Below are 10,684 nucleotides of genomic sequence, written 5' to 3'. Positions count from 1 at the left end.
GGATCCCTGGAGGTGTTCCAGGCTGGGTTGGATGGGTCTCTGAGCAACCTGGTCTGGTGGAAAGTGTCCCTGTTAATGGCAGGGGAGTCAGAACTAGATGGTCTTTGAGATCTCTTCCAACCAAACCATTCCAGGATTACTCATGAGCTGTTCAAAGCTGAACACTCAGCTGGATGATCAGCCCAAATGGCCATACTGTTCCTTTCCCCCATGCGCACCTAAACCACTGCCAAAGCCAGCAGACGGGGCTCTGAGGTTCCTTCCCATTCTTTCTCACCTCCCTGCCAACAGGCTACATGCATGGTGTCTGCACAAAGGCCAGGGGCAAGGAGGTGCAGCTGCTCTTGTAGCACTGTCCTGCCTCAGCGATTCCCCCATGGTGACACCTGCACCACCCCGTGTGGGGCAGACCTGCCTGTACACAGGCACCTGTACCCTGCACCTGAGGCACAGGTCATCAATGCAGCATCAGGGTCACCAATGCAGCCCAGCTGGAGGTATCTCGTAATTCAGACTCCTCCTCCAGAGAGCTCAGCACATGTACCCGGCTGCTCCAGCTTCTCTTTGCCATGGAGCTCACTGCGGGGTTTATACCCACCCAACAAGACACAGGTTAATAAAAACCCACACCTCCTTCCTTTCCCCCCACCCCAAAACAAACCAACATCAGAAAGTGATTCTGCATGGCTTCAGCAGGTAACCCAGAGGGCAAAAGTCCAGTCAAGCCCTCCTTGCAGTTTGCCAAGGCTTCATCCATTTCATTGCCTTAATCCAGGCTGGTTACACGATTTCAGCTTTTTCAAAGTACGGCAACAAATGTGTAATGTTTCTGTCTGTCAAGAATACTGAAAGAATACTGAGTTCCTTTGCTGTATTGTGTCTGATGGGTCAAACCCCTACTAAATCAAGCTCATCGTAAAGCAATACTACCACACATAAATTTAGGCTTTTTAGTGCAGGCCTTTCATCAAGTCATAATGCTGTCCATGCAGCAAAATCTAGACACTTTGCAAAGTCTAATTGTAAGTTCAAGCTATGAAATGCTCATTTTTCTCTTTAAACCTCTTTTTATCACCACTTCTTGTTGCCCTATGGTGTATATTGATTATATATATTATACAGCAAGATATAATTGTGTGAAAAGAGCTGTGTGTCATTTGAGAAAAGAGAAATAAATAAGTCTCTTTGGCAAGACTGGGACACACTGCGTGAGCACATGTCACTCTTCCTACAAAAACACACAGTGATTGCAGTCTCTGATGTAACCTAAATTGTAACAATTACAAAAGTAATTGTTAAATTACAAAAAGACATCAAACTCGCAGACCTCCCGGGGACCCTGTGCATTTGGCCATCCTCAGCAGTAAAATGAAAGGTGGGTGTCCCCTTTGTCACTTTATCATGAAAACCAGACCAGGTGGCTAATCCTCCTCAGGGAACTTGAACCTTGGCAAAGCATCTACCAGAGGCTGAACAGATGCTTAGGCACTCATTAACCAATTCATTTCATCGTCACGCACGCAAATGGGAGTGTAACACTGAGAGCCTCAGAACCCTGCTTCCACCCCCATGACTGAGACCCAAAACCTGCCCCTCGCTCATTTCATATGGCCCAGGTCAGTGACACCAGTTTAACTTTTCCAGCCATCTGGGAACGTGTGGGTCAGCAGCACAACACAGCGGGAACCCAATTTCAGAGCTTTTTGAGCAGTCGGATCTAAGTTTTTGAATTATTTCAGAGCCTAGCTTCTGTATTTATAACAAAGAGTAGCAAAGCCCTCGGGTCCCAGCCTGTAAGCACTGTTAGATGAGCTGCCACAGCACTGGTAGGGTCATCGACGCAAGTAGGACACCTGGCAGCTCCCATCCCTACAGCACTGGCAGGCTCATGGATTTTAGCAGGAAACCCAGCAGCAACCTCAGAATTGAGTCCCAAAGACTACAGAAAGTTTGAGGATGACTTGAGGCGTCACATTACAGTGGCAGGGTGGCTCTAATACCACTGACAACTACCTGAGGATGAGATTATTAAAAAGAAAAGCAACAACAGAAAAAATGACCAAACAAAAAAGCCCAAACAATACAACAACAAGAAACCTTCCCACAAAAAAACAGTGAAAGCCTTAGGAGATAATCAAAGATCTAAAATATTGCAGGGGTGTGTATAAAATATAATTTCAATAATATAAATACAACAGGGGATATGAACAACAAGTCACAGAAAGCAAAGCAGATTTTTTTCTGAAAGTAGTTTTAGAAGTTTAAGCCTTTAAATAAGAGGCAATATCTAAAAGGGACAGAGAAAAGAAGTTAACCCTGCCTCAACATACAGTTACAAACAGAAACACAGAAAAACTCTCTTGTCCAGCTACTTCCTTTTCATGCTAAATAGTAACTGAAAGAAGAGCTTCAATATCAGCAGAAGCAAAAATGTAAGGAGAAACAATGAGCAGGACTCCTGTACACAGCTGTACTTTACTTTCAGCTCATTTGCTTTCTCCTAGCATGGCATCAACAGAGAACTGTTCCATTAACTTGGTAAAATCCACAAGCCATTGGAGAGTCCTTCAGCCAGGGCTGCAGGAAAACTTGCAGCAGTGCCCAGATATTTCTGCTCGTGAATCTGATTTTTCACACTAGGCTCACTTGTTTAAACAACAGAGACATCCATCAGTACAATGCTGAATCAATGCTGGTCAGTCTTCAAAAAACTTGGCTCCAACCAATACCACACTTACCAATACCACTGGACATACAGCTGCTTTAAAGAGGATGTTAGTCCGAGTTCATATTAAAAAACATACTTTGAACACTTTTATTCTGTGAAAAAATTATCTTAATTGGTGAAATGTAATGAAAAGTGCTAAAACAAAACCCTGCCTTCGGTATCAGGGGCTGTCAGAATGGCCAAGGCTGGATTGGAAGAAGGTCCCAAGGAAAGCTTTTGTTTCATATCTGCCTATCTGCTTTCTTCCCGCCTGCCAAAGGGCTCAGAGCACACTGTCATACCCACCAGGCAGCAGCCGAGGCTATGGAGAGCCTTAGAAATAACTTTAATGGCCTTTGGCAGGACAAACCTTCTTTAAAGTTTGTATTTTTAGTCCATTTTTTAGGGTAGAAGTTGGTGATGGAGTAGCTTGTAATATGCCTCTGAAGAGGCAATGCTGTTGGATTTTGGAGACAAAAAGGGAATTTTATCCCCAAAGGATGAGAGACCAGCAAAAGTCTGAGACTGCCTTTGTGTGCTTTACAGCACTGGGCACAAGGGGTACAGAGACTGGAAGAAGAGATGCCAAAGAACAAAAATAAAGCAGAAGGGAGAAACGCCTTTCCAGCTGCCAATCTCCCGGCAACTAAAGCCCACAGCCCCCCTCCTTCCCCATCCTCAGGGAGAGAGAGACCAACTGCTGCAGGACTTACAGGAACTGATCCTGGCAATGACAGACACGACCCAAGCCTCAGAAACCTTAGGAAAGAACAGCTCTGTAGACACAAACTTTAACTAACTAGATAGATAGATAGATAGATAGATAGATAGATAGATAGATAGATAGATAGATAGATATCTCATCCCAGGCCAGAATAGAGACTTCTTAGATCCCAGATCCCTGACAAGACATCCATGCATCCATGTCAGTGCAGCTGTTGGCTCATGCACAGGAGAGGCTCAGCACAGCTTTAGATGCCAGGACAGAAAGCTCAGTCCAGGTGCAGCTCATCCTGCTGCGAGTCAGGGCTGCTGGCAGGACCCAGCCCTATTCCCAGGCCTTCTAATTGCATCAAAGGGAAGGAGAGTGGGAAAATGCCACAGTTTTATTTCTGAAAGTGAGAGCTGATGAGGATTATTTACACACAGCAGCAATTCACAATTACATCAAACCCTTGGGTACCTTAATTCTGTGCCTCATACACACAAATTACAGAGCACAAAGGGTTTCTAATTGTGAGTCTCTGTTAGCCAGGAAAAAGCTCAGGGAGCTGGATCAAAGTAGGTGGGGATGCAAGCACCCAGGGAAGTTCAGAGATGCCCCACAAGGTTTCAGTGTACTCAAAAAATGTTCCTTTTTACACTCTGCTCCCAGAACTCATAAACCTGCTCGAGAAAAGCTGATTTTCTTGGAATTTTTCACTTGCTCAGGAAGGAAATAAAACTGAAGCTCCTGATTCTCTACAGAGTGACCTGCAGCAGAAAAAAGTGTTTGCAAAGCAGGAAAGCAGCAGCTGGGGCATTGCTGCTGGTGTTGGATGTGGTGCTGTGCAGTCCCTGCTTGCTTCTCCCGAGAAACAGGCTGTCCTGGGCTAGTGCCATGCAAACAGCACGTCCTTGCTTCGTGTTCAGCTCCAACACAAACTCTATCCTGCAAGCAGGTGCCAACTGGAACAAAAGCATCTTCAAAAACAAGTATTGCATCCCCCTGCCCAATTGTCCTATTTCTGGGAAACAAATCAGTGCTTAAGAAGGCCAAAGCATGCCGTGCCCAAATACAGCTATTTTTTCTATTCAGAAGATACACAAGTGCCTTCAAGCTTTCCTCCTTCCCCTGCCATTCCAGGGGAGACACATGCAGCAAAACAGAAGAGAAATGAAGTCAGATATGCTTTATTACTTATTAGTTGGTAATGTAATACTTGTGACAAGCTGAACAGTTGTAGCAGGCGGCTGTGGAAGTCACCACACTGTTTAGAATGAAAACAGGAATGAGAGACAGCTCTGAAAGGGAGATTTTAAGCACAGCTCAGCCATCCTACCATGCCCAAACCAAGTACTGTTATCCAGTTAATTTAGTGAATGAATCCCTCAGGGTCTCCAGCCATCTACCACTACAGCTCATTAGAGCCCAATATCCGACTTTTCATGTTGTATCACTGAAAGCACTTATGCCTAAAATGTAATTAAACTTAAAACAAACAAGGGCTCGTTGCCGCCTCGGCTGCCCCGCACGGCCCAAGGCACCCACCTCAGCCGTGATATTTGGGAAAACGCCGCGTGCCCCCCACCCCGACGGCTGACATCTGCCCGACCGTTCATCCTGTGAGCAATTAGAAATCTAAATACTGGGAGTAATGCCTGGCTATTGGGATTTAGACTCTTACAAACGAGTAATGCAGTAAGACTTGCTGTCCAACGAGGTGTCTTATTGAAATATCCCAGCCTGGTTTGCTTGTCACAGCTGTCGTTTCAGCCATTTGCACTTACACTGTATTGCTTTCATTACAAAAATAGAAATTTGTGTCCTAAGTGCTGTTACATTACTAATGCTAAATATTTAATTCCCCGGGGTTCTAATTATGGTTGAGCACTGGCAACACTGATTCTACTTTTTAATAACAACTGTAAAAGCAATTTGAGCATTTTTCAATTAATTAAATACATAGTGTACGAGTAACCTCTTGTCATTTTGCCCTCCAGGACCTGAGCTAATTTGCGTGGAATAAAATGTTTTGAAAATTAACTGATATACTGGTCTGATCATTGTTGTTCTATTAAATTATAGTCTGCCAAATGAGCGGTGTATAATAGTTACATACTGTACCATTCCCTTATTTATGATGGCGTGGTGGTTTTTTTGAAAAAACTTCTCGAGCACATTTCTAGAGAGCGCACTGGAGAGGCCTAATTAGCAGGCAGGAGATGGTCTATGCACCACGGGCATCAGTAGACTTACAGTGCAGGGAGACTCCAGCAATGAAAAACAAAGCCTCTCTCCATTCTCCAGACCTCATTTTCACCTTCTTTCATAGCTGAAATTAAAAGTGTTAATTAAATGACTTTCTACTGCATAAACTCCGATGGATTAGTTAGTAGTTTACACTTTAACGCATGGGAATTGACTCACAATATTAAAATACACGAGTAGTTTAGAAATGTTTTTGTCTCCAACTTGCAGAACCCAACATGAAAAGATTTGTCCATAAATGAGTTTGTTGGACTACAAAGACACTTAAAAATACCTAGCCTGCTCATGCAACAACCAGGTATAAAACTAACTTCTACTGTATACCTAACACAATGCTAAAATTATAAAGCGTATTTGCCATGTACACAGTCCTTGAAGTTTAGAACACCGACACACAACAGCACCTATGTATCCTGGTAAGGGAAACTAAGCTCTTTTCCAAATCCCACATTAAAGATAATGCAAAATCAACGGGGAAAAATTTAGCAAAAAACCACTGAAATTTTGAAAATAGCTTTTCCACATGTTTATTCATAGCTGATGAAGAATGTTCTTTCAGCATGTATTTTAATATTGTATTTTATTTTACAGTCTGCAACAATGGTAAGTCAAACATATTGCTTGAAAAGTGTTTAAAGTCTAAACATTACAAAATATACAGGTGAAAGTTTGCTAGTTTTAGCCAAGTAATTTAACAGTAATGACAACGTTCTACGCTGAAATCATATGAAATATGGATGATAGATAAACAAGTCTATTTTTTCACAGCTTGCAAAAGTATCACACAAGTGGAACATTGCACTCATCATACTAGTTAAAATGAAACCCAGCCTCAGTTAATGCTGAGTAAGATTCCTTGCTTGCTACCATGACACACAATAAGAGCTGTAATTCAAACTAAGCAGGGCTGTATTTCAGTTAAAAAAGTAAATTAATTAAAAACCCCCACAATGTACTGCAGATTTATTTTGGTACCAATCAAAGTGAGATTCTCAGTCAGCATTAGAACACTATGTTTTTCCAAATAAATACTAAATAGAATATACAATCACTGTCAAATAAAAGTGCTCAGGTCAAGCATTTGTGTGTAGGTGTACAAGTACATACATAAAACATACACATGGAGAAAATATGAAGAACATGAGCAATGCATTGCAATAACAGCTCTCTTCTTAAAGACAGATTTATATAACAGCATAAAACTTGGAAGTTATCTTTACTACTATTAAAAGCTCCCCAGTATCTCTAGATGTCTGCCTTCAATAAATCTTGGAAACATTCTGCTCACATACTGAGTTTTACGGAATGTGCAGCATATGTCAGCTTCAATAAAAGCAGTACAGTTCTTTAATTACTCCATTCACCCAGCAGCTGCTTTAACACAGTATTTTTCTAAACATGTAAACATGCAAAATACACAAACCCCAGTCATCTATGTGCAATGACCACTCAGCATCTAACAAAAATGGATTTACTGAAGGACAAAAACTGAGTCGTGCCAAGCCCATAATTCTCAGTGACTGACTGTAAAGCACTTAGAGTCAGCATTAAGCTTTTAAAACTCTAACCTTAATCAATCGTAAACAAAGAAATAAAGATCTCACTGTTATTTTTAAAATCTTAAACACTAGCACATAACTTTAAATAATTTTTATGCTTTTTCTGATTTGCACAGCATTCTTCCCCCAAAAATATGGACTTCTGCACGAAAACAGGCTTGTATATACAAGCTGAAAAATAACACCTATTTAAATACATGAGCTAATTAAACCTGGCATTTTGGACTTTGGTGGCAATGTATTGATTGCCATAGCACAGAACACACCCCTCTTGGCCAAAACCAAAGGTGCACAAGATTCAGAAATCTACAGAGACAACCTCTTCCCTTCTGCCCACGAGTCTTTTCATGGTACAGGACAGCAAACACCATCTCCCCAGGCTGTAGGGTATTTGGAAGAGTAACCACTTGCACACAGTTGGTGACAGCAGGGCAACGTAAAGCCCATTAAAAAGGAAAAAGGCAGATAACTGGATACAATAAACTTGCAATCATTTTCTTGTAACGTGTTAGTGAATGGGTGCCAGCTAACTAATCTTAGTAGAGAACAAACCTAATTTATCCACAGCAGGATATTGTCAGATTATTTTCAACCCAATAATTGTTTCTAGCAGAAAGGCAAGATTACACTTTGTAGAAGTAGACACTCTGTAGAAGACATTTGCTCTGAAAAAAAGATGTTCATGTGCTGTTTGATTAATGTGGGTGGGGGGAAGGATGGATGAACCAGAAAAACACACTTAAGCCAATGAAATACCCTACAGGAGCAAATGGTCAGGTGAAAGAGGATCTGTGAGAAAGGCATAGCACTAGGCAAGAGGAACATTCCCAACGCCCCTCCCAATCCTTTTATGAAGATAAGCTTAATTAGCTTTGACTAACTTTTCAGCAGAAGCTGCTATTCTATGAAGATATTTGCTACACTGAGACTTCTCACTCCCTTCCGAGCCAGAAGGATGTCTAAGATGACCCAGTCTGACCCCAGGTATTGCCAAAGCCAGAGAAGCTTGTGAGGAATTCCTCTACCACACCCAGCCATTTGTTCAAGCATATGCCTCTATAGAAATATTTCATCCTTATTCAAAAGATAAAATATCTAATATTCCCTTTCTAATAATTTTTAATGATTCATTGGTCTTATTGAAAGTTTGCTCCTTAGTTTGTCATAAACTGATTTTTATCTCTGTATTGTCAACACATATTGCTTCAAAAATGCTGTGCTATGTCTGGAGTATGCAAACATATAAAATCAAGTGTTCCATTACAGATGTAAAGATTATTGTCAGGAATGCACCTTTTATTCAATCAAGTTAGAAATGAAATTAAAGGAGTTAGAAAGTAACCATATAGTACCAGTTAAGAAGGTAAACTATGTTTTGTCCAACATATTTGTGGAGAACATATATAGAAATCATGTGTTTATAATAATAAACACACCATTATGATTGAGATTCCTGATAGATTCAGACTGAATGCAGCAATCACCAAAGAGCCAGGAAGTCTACTTGAAACCAACCCATTATTTGGAATATTTATAAGAAGAAAATCTGCCTTCCCTGAAGTTTAATTTTGTTGTCTCTTTAGCCCTACATAAACAGTATGGCAGTTTAACTATAGTTTGATCGTTTTAAGTGCTTGGGTGTAAAATTTTACTCATCAGCTTAACATCCATGACAGTGCTCTATGTAAGACGTTATTCTGCAGTACTGGTTTAACTGTGTATTATCACTTAGGCAGGTAAATAGATTCCTAGGCAATCACAAGCATTTCATTAAGTGTTTCAGTCTCAGTACTACAATAGTCTATTTTAAGATAAAAAGAGTTATATGAATTATGGGCTGTCCAGACAGCTGTGGAGGCTCATTTGCACTTAGTTCATGGTCAGGAGAGACATATGACAGTCTTTTGGGGGAGGCACATCACTCCTGAACCCAGCACTGAGAGCTCAGCCATGGCTCAACCCTGGGCTGCTGGAACAGGGCACAGCTCTCACACCTGAAGCCACACCTGCCCCTTCCTTACACACCTGGCACGTTATTTTCCTCCCTTCCATATGTACAGGATGGCACTGTATTTTCCTCATCCTTCAACCTTAAGGACAAATCAAAGAAAATGGATGACACCCAAACTGAGCTGGAGGCTCAGTCCTTTCTTTGACTGTGTTCTTTTCACCTGGCAGTGCCCCGAGAGGAGATGCAAGCACTGTTGCTGCTCTCACGTTCCTGACATGTGAGAAAACCTCTTGCCCTTTGTATGCCCAAGCCAGTTCCAGGAAAGCACCTACACTCCCCAGCCTTTGCACAAGAAGGGTCAGTGCTGAAGGAGCTGTTCAGTGCACTGCTTTTACTCAGTATGTCTTTGAGTACTAGAGATTATCCATACCATTCTAATTTTGGCACAGGGAATAGCAAGAGCTTGGATGCCTCACCATGCTCCAGCATCTACTGATTCAACACTGCAGAGAAGCAAACGCAGCCACTCCTGCTGGAGGTGTTCTCCACTCCACTGCTTTCTCCACTCAAGGCAGCTCATGTGTCAAAAGTAGTTCTCCTGAGGCATGTGTTGGTCGAGGCAGCCTTTTTGATGAGTAAAGTAAAAAGTGTGTTCTCTAGACAAGGGAAACACTTGTATCATTCCCACACCTCAACCAGATACATCTTCCTGAAGTAGATGTCTGCCATGTACACACACTCACACCAGTTCTCTCCCCTCACACTGGCACACACAAGGAGTAGGTCAAAGAGCACAGGTTTATTTTGCATTATCCAGGATGTCCCTGGAATGTGAATATTATGCATGACAGATCTGCACAGCTTTCTAACACATCTAATTTCTACGCATCTGAGAGATGTAAGTGCACCTGCTGAAAGGGCGACACACCAGGGCCAACCCTCAGCAACACTCTTGTCAACACCCCACCCTGCCCAGACATGACGTCTGCACAGCTGGTCTGTGTATGCCCTGTCCTGTCATCAAAGTGACCCAGGGCGCTGGATAACGAATATTTGATAACATGATCAACTTTGGCTGAAGTAAGTCTGGGTGTGCTCAGGGAAACATTTCAGTTTGCTTCCCTAGCAGGGAGAGAATGAGCAAGAAGCGTGTATGAAGCCTCCTCCTTTAAGCAGCACAGCTGCTGACAAAGAAGCCTGTATCTCTCGCCTTCTCTGAAGTTAATCCCAGCAGTTTAAAGCAGACTTGTGAAAAAAACATGAATCTGAAGTTACTCTGAAATGCTACTCCAAGGACACATTAGTTCCACTAGAGTCAAAGTATATGCCAGACGCAATAGGTCGAGTTCTAGTCGAAGAGATTGCACAGAAAGTAAGAGCTAATAATTCTTAATTTGGCATAACATGACATTCCCAACAGCTTCTCTCTCTTTCCAGTAATTGTATCTTGGCAGTGTATATATTAAAAAAATCATTGCACAAAAGATGTGCTGTTG

Source organism: Hirundo rustica, chromosome 11 (assembly GCF_015227805.2).
Source record: "Hirundo rustica isolate bHirRus1 chromosome 11, bHirRus1.pri.v3, whole genome shotgun sequence".
NCBI lineage: Eukaryota > Metazoa > Chordata > Aves > Passeriformes > Hirundinidae > Hirundo > Hirundo rustica.
This window is presented reverse-complemented; position numbering follows the sequence as displayed.